Below are 17,786 nucleotides of genomic sequence, written 5' to 3' on the forward strand. Positions count from 1 at the left end.
AAATTAATCAGAAGCCGATGTCCTTTTTCACTAGGTGTTTGTTGTTTTGTCCTTCATGTATAACAACAGTGCCTGTTTGTGTGTTCGATCATTTTATAATGATAATAATATGTTTTTGATGACTCAAAAACATTTTATTTGATGCCTACAGCTTGCAGACACTTTTCACAAGTGAGTTGAGTCTATGAACTGTCCTCTGCCTAATTCCCCTGTTTACATTTTTAAAACTGTCTCCATTTGACAACAGCCATTTGCCACTTTGGCATTTCTCGCAGCAGTTACATATGACTCTCCTTTTCATTCCCATTGCTTTTCAGTCATCTAAGCAAAGACAGAAGGAGCAATTTCTCATACCATTCTGTATGCCCACTTGCTCACTGACAGAGGCACTGTTTGTAATTAGACTACTATTAATGTCTGCCAAATTACTGGTTGTTTTTCCTTCAGAAGCTCCAAACTATCATATGCTTATATTTGCCAGTGAGAAACTGAAACCGCTTTGTCCATACTGGGAGAGATCCATAATTGATATTGTGAATTTCATCTGAGATATGTAACTTGGCTGAGAACCTGTTCCTGGCTGCTGGAGATTTGATAAGCCTCCTGCCCTTTTGTCAAGTTGAACAGACTGTAAAGGCAGAGAGATGTACCCCAGGGACCAATGAACAGCTAAACAGATGACATGAATCCGAGCAAGAGTTCCAATGAACTTTCCTTGAACTACAGAGAACCGGTGATCCATAGCCATATCTCTCTTCTCTCTCTCCTCCTTCCCTCCTTTTCTCTCCTTGACTATAACTCCCCTCTCTGCTCCCCCACCCCATTTCTCTTTGTATTCATTTTCCCAGCTCTCTTCCCTCTCAGAAGGAACCGAATGCAGTAGTAGTTCTTAAGCTAAAGTCACTAACAAGGCGCTGTCACAGTGCAGTGCCACTCCGCTGCTTTCCCATCATGTGGGATTTTGGTTTGAAAGACAGCAGTTCATTTTCCAATGTGTGGGCTTTCACTCCTACCATCCCCTCCACTCTCTCCCATTGCGCCTGACCAGGAGGGTTCCCAGGCCATTGGTTTGATTTATCCACTCTGCTCAGGCAGTGAGCAACAATAGACCACATAAAATGAAAACTCCCCAACCTCTCAAGATACGCTTTGCTTTTTGGCTTGGACTTCCAGATTTGCCAGTATTACACAATGTCTTTGAAAGAGTCTTATACTTTCAACAAGCCTGTGATTATTTAATATTAATCTCGGAAAGGCAGGCACACAAATTGATCTTGTTGCTTTTAAGTGAGAGCTTAGTCGCTTGTCATCTGATATTAAAGGTGAGTTAAAGGCCCGAACAATGGTATTTGCATTGCAGAGGTACAGCATTTACATATGTGGTCTGAATATCTTTCCATTTTTTTCCCATGATATAATCCTCATCCTTCCATCCAGCCATTTTCTATAAGCGCTAAACCAGTTCAAGGTTATTCTGACAAAGGCTTAATGTTGTTAAAATGTGTCACAGGGAAAAAAAGAAAAACTTAATTCCTGCATAAATTGGTGGCATTTATTTATGCAGACCTTCATTGTGCACAGCTGTGTTACACCAACAGGGGGCAGTGTAGGAGTTCATAATGATTCCACCTCTTTCTTTCAAGACACAGCCACAGCCTGTCTGTCTTTCCAGATACACAAAGGAGCAAGCAAGCATCGATTTACATACATCAGCTGTGTCTTTAAAATACTTCTTAAACACTCATAATCTCCCTGCATCTTTCTGTCTGTCTGCTCTAAATTTCAGTAGCCTTCTTTATAGCTTATTTTTGCCTGTTGTAAAAAATAAATAATGTAGTACCTGTTGTTATAATGCAATGAGTGCAAACTAATACTGACTGAAATGCACCTTGAAATGTCAGTGTCAAATCATGCTTTAAGAACTATATTTACAATAATAATGAGAAAATTGTTTCTGGAATGCCTGTTACCTGCTCAAACAGTGGGCTGTGAAGATGTTGGTAGTTTGGATTGAGGCAGATGTGATATACTACCAGGAAACCTGTAGATCAGTTTGTGTCTACTGTCAAGATCTCCCCCATCCAACTTCCATTTATATGTCCCAAATATTTAATGTACAGGCTCCGAAGTGAGATGTCCACCATCTAAAGACAAAGACAGTAACACTGCATCATTGATTGCTGATGTGAGAGTGAGGCGTATCCTGGCTTCAGACTTCATTCCCATGTAATTTGAAGGCATTTAATTATATCGTATTATTTTTTTAGGACAAAATAATTTCTGTTTAGCATATATTGCCTACTAATTTCAATGTAGCAAAAATGGCAAGTGAGCATTTTGGAGTGAAATGTTAAATATGCTATAATCAATCAGTCTTGGACATGGCATTGCCTTTTTTGACTTTTGTATCATGGGATATTCTACTATGGGATAGTCTCAACCCTTTTCTGTCAGTGCTTCAAATATCTATTTCTCTCTACCTGCTCCACCTCTGTTTATTTTCATCCCAGCAATATAAACAATTTACAGAATGCATCAAGTAATATATGATTTTTTTATCAATCTCTGTTGGCAACTGTGGAATTGGAAACAATATTGACATGCCTCTGGCACAGCTTTATGTCAGTTAAAGATGGGCAGTGATATAATTGTAAACATTATTTGTGCTTTATTTGGTTTTTCTCTGGTCTCAGTTTTGACTCAGTGTTGATGCTCTGTGGAGCCGGCCTTGATTCAGGGTTTACTGGACCTGGTCCAGTGGCTTGCACATGACTATAGTAGACTCCCTGTCTGTAGCCCTGGATCTTAAGAATGTCCAAGATGATTTGCTGTCATATGAAATCTACACCTGTCATTGCTAATATTTAATATAAGCAGTCCCTCGGAGTAAAACTGTTACACTTGTTTACAAGCATTTCACACTTTGCTGAATCCAAGGAGCAAAGCCCAAGAGGAATGTTGGACTGGTATAATATTTTCTCGTAATTCTGCCCAACAGGCACAAACAGTGTATTTAAGTGAGATATCATAATGGTTAATGAATTGATAATGAAGCATCACCTTGGCGTCTGGCAATGCATTCAGCCTTGTGTGCACTGGAAGCTTACTGCAATTATTAATCTAACATAAATCGTAATTATGGACTTGTTGAGTATTGAGTCGAGTTTTCAAGGTGCCACAACAGGCAGATTATCCATTACCTGCCCATTACAGATTTAATTGTTATAACCCATGAGGAGCTTTTTGTCTTTTAATGTTTGAAGGCTGTTTCAGAGTTGCACTCCACAGAGTTTAAACTTCTCAACGTAACACACTCAAAGGTACTTGTACTGAGTTTCTGTACCAAAAAGTACACTTTTCACATATGGAACATAAAGATACATATGGGTGCTTACCTTTTGGTCCAGCTTAAATGTACAGAATATAAGGAGACATATGCCATATCTCTTGAGGCTTTTAAAAACTATTCAAATAAGATGAGGAAAAATCTATTACAAGTTGGACTTATCACAAATGGTACACAACCTGTAACAAGTGGTAACAAGAACACATAGTTTGGTCTTAAGGGTGACATGGTTAAAGGGTTTGGAATCACAGGTTTAAGGTACAAATCGGTACCAGTTGAGGCTGAACTAAAGATAAATTGAGAATGTCCTTAAAATAATGAAATAAGAGGCGTCGTGTGGCGTAGTGGTCTAAGCAGACGCCCCATGTGTAGAGGCTACAGTCCTCGCTGCAGTTGGCCCCGGTTCGAGTCCCGCATCGGACGGCCTTTACTGCATGTCATTCCCCCTCTCTCTGCCTCCCCATTTCCTGTCTCTCTCCACTATCCTGTCCAATAAAGGCACAAAAGCCCAAAAAAATATATACTTTAAAATAATGAAATAAAAAATATCATAATTTATTTATGTTGAAACTGCAAAACCCTTAAAGAAGTAGTCAATGTGGATGGTTTTGTAAACAAAGCAGGTGACTTTGACATAGGAAACCACTGTTAACAATGGGTTCTTTTAAACATGGCTGTGGTCTTTACCTGACCATAAACTAATAGCTTTATTTTCAAAATATTAACCCTAACCCAGTCATACGAATAGTTTTTTGTAACAGTAATATGTAACAGTTTGGAAAGTACTGACACATAAGGTCGTCCTGCACAAAGGAACCCCTGATCAGAAAAGGCTGATATGGGTCATTGTGGATGGCAATGGTGGCTTTATACTTACTTTACTACTTTATACACCTGCTGCTATCAAACAAAGTTGACAGTGTTCATGGGTGGGAAGCCGTTGAGGGATCACGTTCTCCTCAGTGGTCAGTATGTCAAATGGGACCATAATGTGTAGAATTCTGCCCTAGCGAAAAGCTTTTGTATTTGGTACAATTCTCATTTACCTTTTTCTTAGAGTGTGTATTCAAAAAGAGATCACTATAATCTTGTGCCATCAGTGAAACTTGTACGTCTAGACAAGTAACACATGCCGTATGTGATTGCTGTCCTAAAGACCATATTATGTATGTCTAGACCAAACATTCATATCTGAAATCATGTAATGTGGCAAAGTATTAAATGTCACCGGAAATAAAAAAAAAACATCTGTTACCTGTGCTGTAAATATATTCCTTGGAAATTAATTTATTGTTGGCAATGAAAAGAAGTGATATATTGAGGGTAGTTTTTTAAGGATCCCCTCAACACTGATACCCAGCTCAGCTTCTGTTGCTTTTTACTGTGATGATTTAAAACACATTGGAAGTCATTACTGGTCTGTTTTGAAAATAGTCACCAGTAAGCAATTATATCTCAAATTGTGATTAGACCTGGAGCTGTCTCCAAGCATTTTGTTTACATCACTATGTATCAGGCATTTACTGGCAAGACGCCGCCTGATAAATGAAGCTAAAGCAGAGTGATACTGTAGCGAGAGAGTAGTGGGTATTGGCAAGACTGGCTGGAGCACTGCTTCTCCTTCTTCCTTCCTGAGGCCACAGGAAGCTCCATTTGTGGGATTAAGCTCACAATATTCCTTATCTGTTGTTCAGAGTCCCCCCCCCCCAGCCAGCTGGTACTTACAGATGAGATCTGGACCTTATGCCTCTGACAGCTAGATTGGCAGTCTATATCCCCCTACTCTATACCTCTTATCCTGCGCCTTCTCATAATAGAATAGACGGCAACAAACTGGACATACTGAGAAAACTAGTGTAAATCCAGAATCTCCTTGTTATCACTTTGACACAGGTAAAAAAAATTACAAACCTTGCTTTCTCAAGTGGTTGAGCCTAAAAAACACAGTTGCAGGGCTTGAGGCAAAATCACGATTCACAGTAAGCGAAATGAAATTTCTTCGTTTCCTTTTACCTCAGCATTGTTGACGCCATCATCAATTCTTGCTGTATCAGGATACAGGAATGCATCGGGACTCTTTGAATTTACATTATAACGGGCATCATTAAACAGATAAAAATGCATTATTCTGTTTTCCACAGCTCTGAATGTGCTGGATCATTGAAACAGGACTATGTGCAATTAAAACATTTAATTGATTTTGCAACACATTAATGCAAATTAATCCTGAAGGAATAAAAAAAAAATAACAGCAAAGAAGGCATCTTGAAAAATAGTTGGATTATCTTTGCATACAAACAAAGGACGGGATGTCCAACTTGAAATTTTCAAAAGATTACTGAGCCCAACCAATGTTGAGGCCTGTACCAATATTAATATTTGAGTGTAACAAAAATCTGATAATATGTCAGCTGACACTTTTTTTTTTTTTTTTTACATAAACATACACCATGCATATTTCATTAGGATCCCTTAAATTCGTTTTCTTGAGTAATTGTGACCTAGATATGCAGTAAGTAGAACACTGTGACATATCTTTGGCATTTTCTTTACCACAAATCCACAATTAGTTACTATCGTCCAATACATCAGCCTGGCTGAATTATCCATCTAATGCTAAAGAGTACACATTTTTGCCCTCGGGTAAAATCAAGGAATTCAGGTTATTGAAAATAGCCATTTATTTTTTTGGGCACTTCAAGCCTGTATTAGATAGAAATATTGGAGAAATGAGAGACAATGAGATTCGACAAAGGTGCTCATAGTGGTTCATGGTTGCCATCTTGACCCCAAAGCCTTGGGGCTATCCCTAAATGAGCCATTTCAACACTGTTACACTCAATTTTTCTACAGAATGTCTTTGGCCATTGACCTTGTAATTTCATATAATTGTTGTGTGAGTTATACATTGTTCACTAATAATACTAGAAATCTGGCTTGGAGTCCCCCACTTATGAATTCCTGTCTTTCACTTGAGAAGAATTTAAACTTTAGGCTACGTTACATTATCTCCCCTTTTCAACCATATTGGTTTCTCTTCTCAGCTACTTTGGAATTTACCTTTTGAGACTAAATTTATTCTGTGACTCTGGGACGTCTGTGACTCCCTGCATGAACAGGTGGTGGATGTAGATGCTGCATTTTCCTGGCACCGTCTTCCGCAAGGCCGTCCCTGGTTTTTCAGCCTCACTGCTGAGCCTCAGATGCTACTCTGTTGTATTTATGTTTCATTTGTGTACATGACATTTCTTTGCCTGTTATTTTGCTGGTGCTGATAGTTTTTCCTCACACTAATATCTATTCTTTGTATCTGTCTGGTCACAATTTTTACACTCAATATTTCTCTTGTCCTTCATCAATAATCACTTCACCACTTGCTCTCCTTTATGTACAAAGTCAGTGTGGTGCACAAGGGTTTCTGCTAACTGTAAAAAATGTCTGTTTACATCAGACTCGTTCCTGCAGAACATTTTACTGCTTTTTTAAAAGCTATATTGACCTTCGTAAACACTTATGTAGCATCCTGACAGGAAGTTAATTTGTTTAGACAAGAATACAAGTTCTGTTGTTACAGTTGTCACTACTATATAGTAGACCGAAGTGTGAGTCAGTTGCTCCAATATAAATGTTCTTTCCTCTTATTCATATTCAAAACATATTTCTTTCTCTTAGATTGTTTATGTTTGAATATAGATTGCTTTATATCCACTGCATGAAAACTAGCAAGACTGTTGATGTGTTGTTCATGTTTTCTCATCTCACAGCCAACAATATTTTTATAGAAGGCTGCGCTCATCACCCAATCAAAGTGTGGGAGTTTGTTTTATCATTCTCTAGTTCGTCTTCAGAAGTATTAATATGAATTTGACTTATTTCATTGAAAACTCACTGGTCATTATATTTATAAAGGAGTTCTTTACTGCTGTTGCTGAGGTGATGTTTTGTATGTATTTCTACCTAATGCCCATTATCCAGAGTATCATTGCTTTGAAATGCACATTGACACATAAGTTAAGAGTTCCACTAAGAGATATAATGAGGATTATCCAACTTCCCCTTTGCGGTTTCTGTATTTAAAGCTGTGTGGACAAGTTCATAAATCACTCACTTAGCTAATGTGGATATCCTTTATGGAGAAAATTACTATGGATTTGGAGGTGATGGTGATTGCAGAATGAAAGTAGGAACATTTGTCATTGTTATCATTCAGACTGGTGTTGGCCACTGAGGATGCTATTCGGGAAATGATGAGACCAGGGGACCTAAATAGGTTGGGCGATCTGAAGATCAATGGAAATTGCACTTAAATTCAGCCATTACGTCTGTTAGCTCTTCTTTTTAGGCGACTTCGTTGCTGCTGGATAAATGGTTATATAGTATAGTATAGTATCAGTAAATAATTTTAAGCACTCAGTATCCATAGGTGACAGCAGTACAGATATCAACAAGCCATCCTGAGATTACACCTTTCAAAGAGTGTATGCTTCAGTCAGAGTTGTATCACCCTTCCCATTGCCAACTACATCCAAGAAGCTTTCAAGATTCCTACTTGAAAGACGCTGGTTGGACCCAATGTATTTGATAAACAACTAGAAAGAGTTTGCTGCTTAAAACATGTCCACTGTCAGCGCTTTTTAAATATTCGCTTCTGTTGCCTGTGGCGAGAAGTGATAACGCAACGTTTACCATGCGTTCTTATTCGTGATATATCAGATTTTTACGGCTCCATTAACCATAAAGATGATTCACAATAATTTTCTGCAGAAATGGGTAAATATTGGAATGCTACATCAGCAGCCATAGACGACGCTTGTCATTCAAATCAGTTTCTCTTACTCTGACAAAATAATATCACCTCAGCCAACATTTAGTAGCTGCTCTGAAGCTTTTGATCACATGACATTGTCTTCATCAGCAGATGGAGCATGCTCAGCAACCCTGTCACCTACAAATGAGGGTTATATATTATTTGTAATGCCATATACTTTCTGAGGGAAAACATGAAATACTACCTTTGTTGTGCTCTCTTTATTTCTTTCAGGTGAAGGCAATGCTTTTAATTGATTTATTTACCATACAGAATTTGGTAATTTGGAAAGTAGTCAAGGTAAATGTTGGGTGTAAGAGTTTAATCCTGCTGTAGTAGTTATAAATTGATACTGTATTGAGATTGTATTGAGATTGTATTCAAGAGTTGACCTAAATGCTAACATGCTAACAGTGAGAAACTCACTTCATTAATTTCACCATCTTAGTTTAGCACATTAGCTTGCTAATCATTACTTTTGGAAGTATTTGTTATAAATCAAACTACAGGACAGATTGACAATTTGACATGATGGTGGTGGGATCCATCCAACAGTTGACATTTTACTCCAAAGTCAAACTCATCGTGGTGCTATAGGGAAAAAAAATTACGCTTTTGGTTGTCTGTGCCAGCAGCTCATCATGACCTGTAGTTACGTTTTATTGTTTGGTGACCTCTAGTGGTCACACTAATTATGAGTATAGCAAAGGAGGAAGTCAGGTGATGCAGTATAAATAGCAGCAAAGTTCATGTTAGGAGAAGGTTGGGCTGGATGGGTGGGATGACAAAACACAGGACTTTCACACTGTAGACCATATTAGTTTCCCATGGTAGTTACCATAGTTTTTTTTAATCGTTTTTCTTTGTTTTTGTGCCCAAGCCTGACTAAACTGTGACAGTTCCACTACTTTAACTGTGTGTTTAGTTTTGTTATCATGATGATGAAGGTCCAGTATGCCCAAGGAATAATACAAATAAATATTATGTCTTTAATGAATCAGTATTCACTAACAAAGTGAAAGAGATCTGATTCCCTGTTGTATAGAGAAAAAAATGAAACCACATGCAAAGCTTTTGATAATTAATTTTTTATTGAAAAGAAATAAATTCATTCATTTTATTCTAATGTCAACATTGGTGATAATTTCAACTTTCAGTTTTTTCATAATACAAATGTTTTCTTGTCTTTTCATTTGTCGTCTACAGTGTTGATAGGATTTGATGACAGAGTATAATGTTGCTCTTTTACTGTACTATGAGAATGACATTACTACTGTCCTGTATGAAAACAAACTACCAGTTCACCCTTTAAAGCCATCCCCGTGGGCCACTGGGGGAGGCAGAAAAAAAAGTTTTGACAAAATCAAATTTGATACAAATTGCATTTGCTCCCAAGGAGGAGACATCGAAACCTTTTCGCAAGAATAAGCTGACAGTGATTTCATTTGTCTAAGTAGATAAATCATACATATTGAACTTGTCTCTCACGGCGTGTCACTGCTCAGACCTGATTTAATTTGCCACTTTCTGCTGGAGCAAGAAACCATGCTTAAACATAGAAACTCTGAAGGTTACACCATTTCAGCATTTTAATTAGTTGCACAGTTCCCCTCCTTTTCACATTCTTCAGTTACAGCCGACTGAAATTTCTGTCTGTCTGGAGATTTCTGTCCATTTTTCACATATCTTTGAATTACAGATCCATGAAAATGGAAACACAACGCATTCTTTTCACTGACCTTTTGAGAGTTTGGACATCTCTAGTGTCTTTTTGTATCCTCCACTCACCATAAAGGCATTGACAAAAATCAAATAAGGGAATTCGAACAGAGCCCTAGAAAATGCTCCATTAAATTGGGTGGGGTTGGAAGGTTCAAGTGTACCTGATGTGAGATCAATTGTATTGGAGTGCGGCAGTAACACTTATGATGCTCTTTGCAATGGGGTGGAGGCGGTGGGTGCCATGTCTGACAAGAGGACAGAAGCAGTCACAGGAAAAAGCTGGATGAAAGACAAACCATTTGTGCCCACGACTGAATACTGAAAGCTATATTTTACAGCTGCTATTCTACCAAATTGCTTTTGTGCGTTGGGGTGGCTTTTTAAATAATGCAATCTGTTAAAAGCTCTCTGTAAATGCTATGCTTGTATAGTGTGGGAAGCCGGAATGGAATTGAGTGCATTTTTAGGAAAGAGGGTTATAATTTATGCACCATTGAAATACAGCCACTTTGTGTTTTTCTTTGCCACTTTGATTCAACAGGGTTCAACATGTATACAGTCTTTTTTAAGATGAGTTCAGACACCCTTTGGTCCAATGTCTTTAATAACAGTCGTTCAAATGAGTCTTGACTGTTTTGATAGCGGGGTTTTAAGAGTATTATGATATGATGATGGAAACATGTGGCCTTTGCTTCATTTTGCCTGTTCAAACGAATTATTAAAATTTTCACCACTGCTAGAGCACCATTACTGGTGCACCAGTGTTTTGTACAGTGGTAATACCAATGCTAAGTTAAGCATGCATCTCCCTCACCTCTGCCTCCTTCTCTTTTGTAATTAAAAGCTGTAAGTGGCACTTGTTAGCTTGGTCACGCATTCACCGGGGAGGCATAGCTTGTTGACCCTCCCCACCACTGCTTCTGCTTCTCATTGTCAAAACACATGGTTCACCCTCTGGACAATGGCTGACAAAATGATGGATCAGTTCTTCTATATTGGCTTGTTGATCCATAGTCACCCCTCCCTTTGCCCCTACCGACAGAGTGGATATTGGCATTTGCCACTCAGGCGGCTGCGCCCCCGAGTCCCGTAACTGCTGATTAGTCAAATGAGTCCCGGCCAGTGGAATAATTAATGTTTAACAGTGGGGTCTTTACTCTGTGGATGATCGAATGGCACAGAGGTGAGCGTGACGGTGAAGATTGGACAGCAGGGGCTTGGCACCCTGTGAGGAGGGAGGCTGGAGCCTGATCAATGTTAATGTTAGCCTGGGTTAACCTTAGCATGCTTGTAAGTGGCTGTGCAGTGAGGTCGAGGGAGGGATTGGTGTCTGACATTGGACCTAGCATTTAATTGTCTCTTAATTCATTTGTTTATTGCTTACTCAATCAAGGGGGACATTTATAGCAGCAGGAAGGGAGAGGGGCCACATGTGTTTGTCTGTCATAATGACTCTCAAAAGTCACCAAGCTACTTGCTTGCTATTAGATTTTTGCTGTGACAGCTGCTCTGGATTCAAATTTTTAGCTATGCTAGCGATGTAGCACTGGAGATGTCAACTTTGGTCTGTGGAATTACCATGAAATTTGGTACAGACATTCATTCTCCCCAGAGGATGAACCTACAAATCTTTGTGATTCCTTACAGCCACTATGGTATGGACATATTTGTTATTTAGTTAAATGCCATGATATTTGGTATCGATATCCATTGTGCAGAGGATGAATCCTACTGACTTGGTGATTGAGTGATTTTTCATTTACTGCCATGACCAGGTCAAACATTTCACTATGCAGTCAAATACTTCTACATTTACGTGATGGATGCGCACAAATTTTGGTATAGACATTCAAGGTTACCCAAGGCTGAATCCTAATGACTTTGCTGATCCTTTTGACTTTTCATCTAGTGACATCATCTATCAATTGGCGCAGCACCTGTGCTCCTGCAGCTGCCGATGTGTTTCTTCAGCAACAATGTGCCTAGCTGGCAGCTATTAAAATTTAATATTTTTTGGCAATGTTTATAGGCAGCAAAACCACTGACAACATAATTCTCACAGTCTCTGATCACACCAAATATGCCCAAATGTCCAACTAGGCCTTTGACAATGTATTGTCCACAATTTGGTATTCATCACTGGCTATTTTTGCCTTTTTGTTGTTCATTTTGATCTACTAGTTAGCCTACTTCTCTGTTATGGCATCCTGTTATATGACCAGGTTTACATTTTGTAGTCAAAGGTTGTGTTGTCGGCTTTCTCAATAAAAAAATCCCAGCTGCCGACTAGGCTTGATAATATTAGCTGATTTAGATCAATTAAATACCTACTGCCGGCCAGCGTTCATTTTTTTCACCCATTAGACAACTGTTTTGTAGGTTACTCGCAGGGTACCTGCAGGTACCTAACCCCTGGCAGGATTCTGGTTAGAGATGTCCGGTTTGGATTTACAACAAAGGAATATGGATCAACTGGATGCCCTCCCCAGTTATTTTAAGGCTTTGCCAGCAGAAGACAGGTTATATAAGTGAATAAGTGAACAATGAGGGAACAAAGAATGGGCTTTCTGGATCCATGGACATCCTCTGTCATCATGTTGTAGTGCCAATAATATAATGTGACATCACAGATATAACATTCCTGTATACCCCATTCATTCATCAAATGCTTGCATAAATACTGAGTGATGTTTTAGCTAAATTGTCTATGAGCTATTGCTAATGTTGCTAACATTGGTCAATGGCATGACATCGCTTACTGAGAATGCCTTGTGGTTGCTACTGTTACTAATTTATCATTAGTATCTGCAATATTGATTTTGCCTTTGTGTGCGATAAACAGTGTAGATTTCATCAGTCTAGACTGTCTGGGTAATGGCTTGCAACCATAAACGTCTGCGTTTAGCTTCAAAGGTTGTATTCGTCGATGATTGTCTTTTGTTACCTTCCTATTCTAACATTCATTGGCAAAACAAGACTTTTTTTTCCCCCTTATTCCATGGATCTCGCTCATTATTCCTCTTGTTTCTGCTCTTTTCTGCCACAACAAGATGTTCAGACATTTGCACGGACGTAACGGTGATGTCCAATCCAAATGTACTGTATATCAAAGCCGCCTGATTCAGTACACAACCTGTAAACTTTTACCAGTGTAACTTTAATATTATCCCATCCATTTGGACATCACTGATGATGAATGACATTTCTATTTCAGGAATTATAGAGTATAACAAATAAAGACGATGATCTAAACATAAGAAAAACTCAACCCTGCTTATACCATAAACATTGCATCTAAAAGCCTCCTTGAATGACTTGCAGGTATGTTTGAATTGGATGCACTATTTTTCATTTTGAAGTAATAAAATATTTAAGTAGCAGACAGAGGTCTGTGCGACATGCTTGACCTTCAAAGTAGAAAGTCTGCCCTGTTATTACAGTATTTATATGGCTGTCCCCACCCGTGCAAGCACGGATATAAAAATATTTAATTACTCAATTAACTGAGGTGGAATATGACCCTGTAGGAAACAGGTGAGGGAGTAGGGCACACGTGACCTGATTCAACAATAGGGAAAGCCATAGAAGAACGCAGATTAACACTGCAAATAAGAATGCGCTTTTTTTGTTATAATGTTATATCATTAAATCAATTTACATATGAGTTGAGGCAAAATTAGGTGACATTAAAAAACAGTTAAATTTCAGTCATCATCTTGAGACAGTTCCACATTGAATGAATGACATTGATGGAGGAATAATGGTGGGCTCAGTGGATGGATACTATTGGATTCCTAAATGGTTGAGATTGCGGTATTGTTTTCAGTTTGTTAAAAAAAGAAAAGAAAAAAAGAAAAAGCTCTACACACTGAGAGCATATTCTCTCTTTAGCTCTGTCACTGCGTTTCACCCATGATGTTATGGATTTATGGGGGCAGAGAGCATTCATATCCCAGATGGGGGCTCTTATATGGCCAGATTCAGTTCATTATCGATTGTTCCTCTTTTAACTGCACCGAAAGTGTTCAAAGGAGTGATGAGAAGGGGATTACCGTCAGCGACTTGGAATAAAACTTTCATAGGAGCAGTTTGCTATTCCTTAATGCTCAAAGCTGCTTTGAAAGTAAAATTCCGAATTTACATTTCACGTCGCTTCACTAACCGGTCTGAAACTGCCCAGTCCAGTGGGTAAGAGCTTGACTGAGAACTCACAGCAGAGATGAAGGATATTTTCAAATGAAATAATATACTTGTTTTTATTCTGTGGTCACTGCAGTTGCATACTAAGTTAACTGGAAAAAACTGCCCTGTTTACGAATACCATTTATGTATAGATTTACAAAGAATCTTTATATATATACTGTAAAATAAAGACACCGCCGTTTCTTTATCTGAAACTTTACAGTTAATAGAATCACAAAAACACTTTGCACTCAATTAAACAAACAACACTTTTTAAGTTGAAATTTCCCTTAGTTCAATTTATATTGTACTTCACAATAGTATTTGACAATATGAATGTCAAGTAATGATGATGAATACAAAGGCAGAAGAAAATAAGAAAACCTTAATTGTAATCTGCAATTCTACAAGGAAACTCATTAGAATCAAAGCTGACAAAAGTCACCCCTTTCCCTTAGAAAAAGAAAGTTTTTTTTCTGTCTTCTGCAGACATTGATTAATCATCTCTTGAGGAGTTTGAAGGTCCATTCATAAAGAATGAGGCTCCATTCCACAGACTTTATGGGAGAGATTAATCATGTTTTGATTTGTTAAAAGACTGCTGACTTGAAGTTGTCATAGAAACCCATTTGATCTTTTTTTTTTTCCTTTCCGATTAACAGGTTTCTAATAAGCACATTTGTGCTGACTGCAGACAGATTCAGCCAGAAAATAAAAACTGTAATTTATTTTTTACCTTGAGTAAAGATAATGCTGCAGGAATAAGCCTAAAAAGGCTAAAAGACTAAAAGTATCATGAGTTGGCATTATAAGATGCCATGTTCACTATACCCCACAATTTGTAATACTGGACATAGCAGACAAGATACTGATGATTCTGTCATTCACTGAGTCATATCATGTTATTATGTTTTGTCGAATAGTGGCAGTATTGGAATGGCCTTGGTGAGAAAAATGACACTCAGTTAAATGCTGCATCATCTACTGCTGAATCCCTCATGCTAAGGGAGACAATCTGAATCTAGCATGGGTATGGCGGACTCTCCCACTCTCAATAGAAACTAATATTTTAAGCGGATAATTACTGAATGTAATTACAGCAAATAGCTGTTGCAGACCAGAAGTCATGGGGTCACCAAAATGGGAACCATGAATATCGTTATGAAATTTCTGGATCAAAGTTTTGACAGACAGGTTGCTGCCTATAAGCTGTGCTGCTGGGACTGAACAAGCTACACATTGGCACATGTCATAATGCAAACAACACATGCGTTAACGTATGAAGTACTTACAGTGGTATCCTTGTTTCGCTCCAGGGACTTTTTAACAGCATTATTAGCTTGCGTTAGCCAAGACATTCCCAACACATTATATCGTAAAAGCACAGCACTATCACTTATGAGGAACACAGTATCCTTCCCTGTATCGCGTAACCTTGGGATTTGTATGAGATGTCTGAAATGACATTTCATGTGCCACAAAGCGTGACAGCCCAAGGAGATCCCATGACAGAGGCATGATCAGGAATAGATTAACACTGTCATGCACATCTCAGCAGACCTTAGCACATGCAAGACCTAAACTGAAATTAGAATGAAAGGCCGACATCTTGCATTTTGATAGACTTCCCGGAGTGTCGACGGCACATCTTCACATTCACACTCTTGGCCAGTCAACATGAATGACACGCAGCCGGTCACATTCTGACCCTTTTTGTATAAAGAGCTTAAAATATAATTTAATGATACTACAATAATACTATGTAGTGGTAAATAGTTAAAGCATTAATAATCATTGTCAAAAGCTAGAAGCGAAGCAAAAAGAGATTTTTTGTATATACAGTGTGCATTATACAGTATCCTTGCTGGTAGATTTGGATGACAGTCTTACCCAAGCCAATTTGTTTGGGAGGACTAATGCCAGACAGCTGCGCAATTACACCTCAGCACAAAGCTAAGCCAATCTACTATAGACAGTAATGGCTCGCATTGATATGCCTGTGTCTCTCTGAACAGTACCCACACACTGAATTGTCAACATAATGTCACACTCACATCTCAGGTTGAGCGGCGGAGCAGCGTCTTTTTTTTTTTCTCTCCTCCACTGCTTGTTACTTGATAATGAAAGCGAGATGATGGCAGCAAAATGCACCCATATTAATCTCTCAGCATTTTCTACCATGACAGCACAATTTTCAGTGCCTCCTCGAACGATCATCCGCCTCAGTGTATATGTCTCTCAGAGCAGATGCAGACTACGCTCGCATCTCCCAGAGCCAATTTGGATATAATGTTTAAGGTCTGTCATTGTGAAAAGGAGAGCGAGAGTGAGAGGATCTGTTGGCATGAAGCAAACTTTTGGAAAACATTTAAGATTTCTGTTTTTTTCTTTAAAGTTATTATGCACAAGCTATGATTTGATGTGCTATGTACTTTCAACACAGTTCCCAAATCTGACTGACTATGGATGTAAACACACCAATAGGGAAATGACTGATAGAGGACTTAACCTGCTCAGAAAAAAAAAACAAGCCATTTCCTGGTCTGTTCTGATTACTTGCAGCTTCATTATTTGCTCCCACAAATTGAATGCAGTCCAAAATACAGCTCCTCTCTTGCTGCAGCGTTCATCTCTTTCGTTTTTAGATTGCAGACTTTCTTCAGATTGAATTCTTATGGGCTCGATGGGCAAGGTGTCTGTATCTTTTTCTGCATGTAGTAAACAAAATGATGAACTCGCTTTTGCTAATCCATCTACACAGAGCACCACATATAATTTCCTAGGTGCTAAACAAGTCTGATGATACTTTCATGTCATTCTTGATGCATTCTAATGTTTTTCTTATTGTCAACAAATCCCACGAAAACACCAATATCAAATGACTAGAACAGTGCTACAGTAATGGAGTTCCAAAAGACATCAATGAGCCACACTGTTGCGCATTTTTAGTGGGACCACATACACCATCCTGTAGCCCTAAATACTCATAAGAGCAGCAAATATCTGTTCATCCATGCCTACAAAATTCCCCCAAAATAGTGCTCATTTTATTCCTATTTGAGTAATGTTTGCTGAAACCTGCAATGCCCAGCTGCTGTAGCAAATCCCTTAACCTTATTTGAAAATAAGGAAACAATATATTTGAAATTTGCTGTTTCCAGTAAACATTGTAACATATAAAACTTCCAGCAGGTGGTTTATTGTCATGCAGTCTTGCAAACTTTGACTGTCATGCAACTCAAAACATCATTATAGAAGCTAGTGAGTAAGTGGCTAGCAGGCACACAAGGAAGTTTCATGCCCTGTGCCATTATTTGAAATACACTTACAGCTTCCTTTTTTTTTTTGATATTTTCTTTCTTGCTGTCGACTTGTTTCTCCTCCAGTTGTTGTCACTGTGACATGCTGAATGCACTGAATGCAGAAAGCAAAACTAATTACTGCAGTATCATGGTATGGAACCAATTGTGTAATGCTGCACAGCACACAGTCATGAAAACAAAATAATTTATCAACACACAGGGTAATAGTATGTTAGTATGCAAACAGGTTAGGAAAAACTCAATCAATATATATCCCTTAGAAGTGGACTGAAGTTATAATCTGGCTCTGGGTTTCTCTTTAAACTTCTCAGCTGTACTTTCTGTCCTCACAGTCTAACTTGACATTGGATTTCTATAAACTGAAAACGACAGAGGGCTTATTCAAAGCTGACCTTTCTCTGTGACA

Source organism: Seriola aureovittata, chromosome 23, assembly GCF_021018895.1.
Source record: "Seriola aureovittata isolate HTS-2021-v1 ecotype China chromosome 23, ASM2101889v1, whole genome shotgun sequence".
Taxonomy (NCBI): Eukaryota; Metazoa; Chordata; class Actinopteri; order Carangiformes; family Carangidae; genus Seriola; species Seriola aureovittata.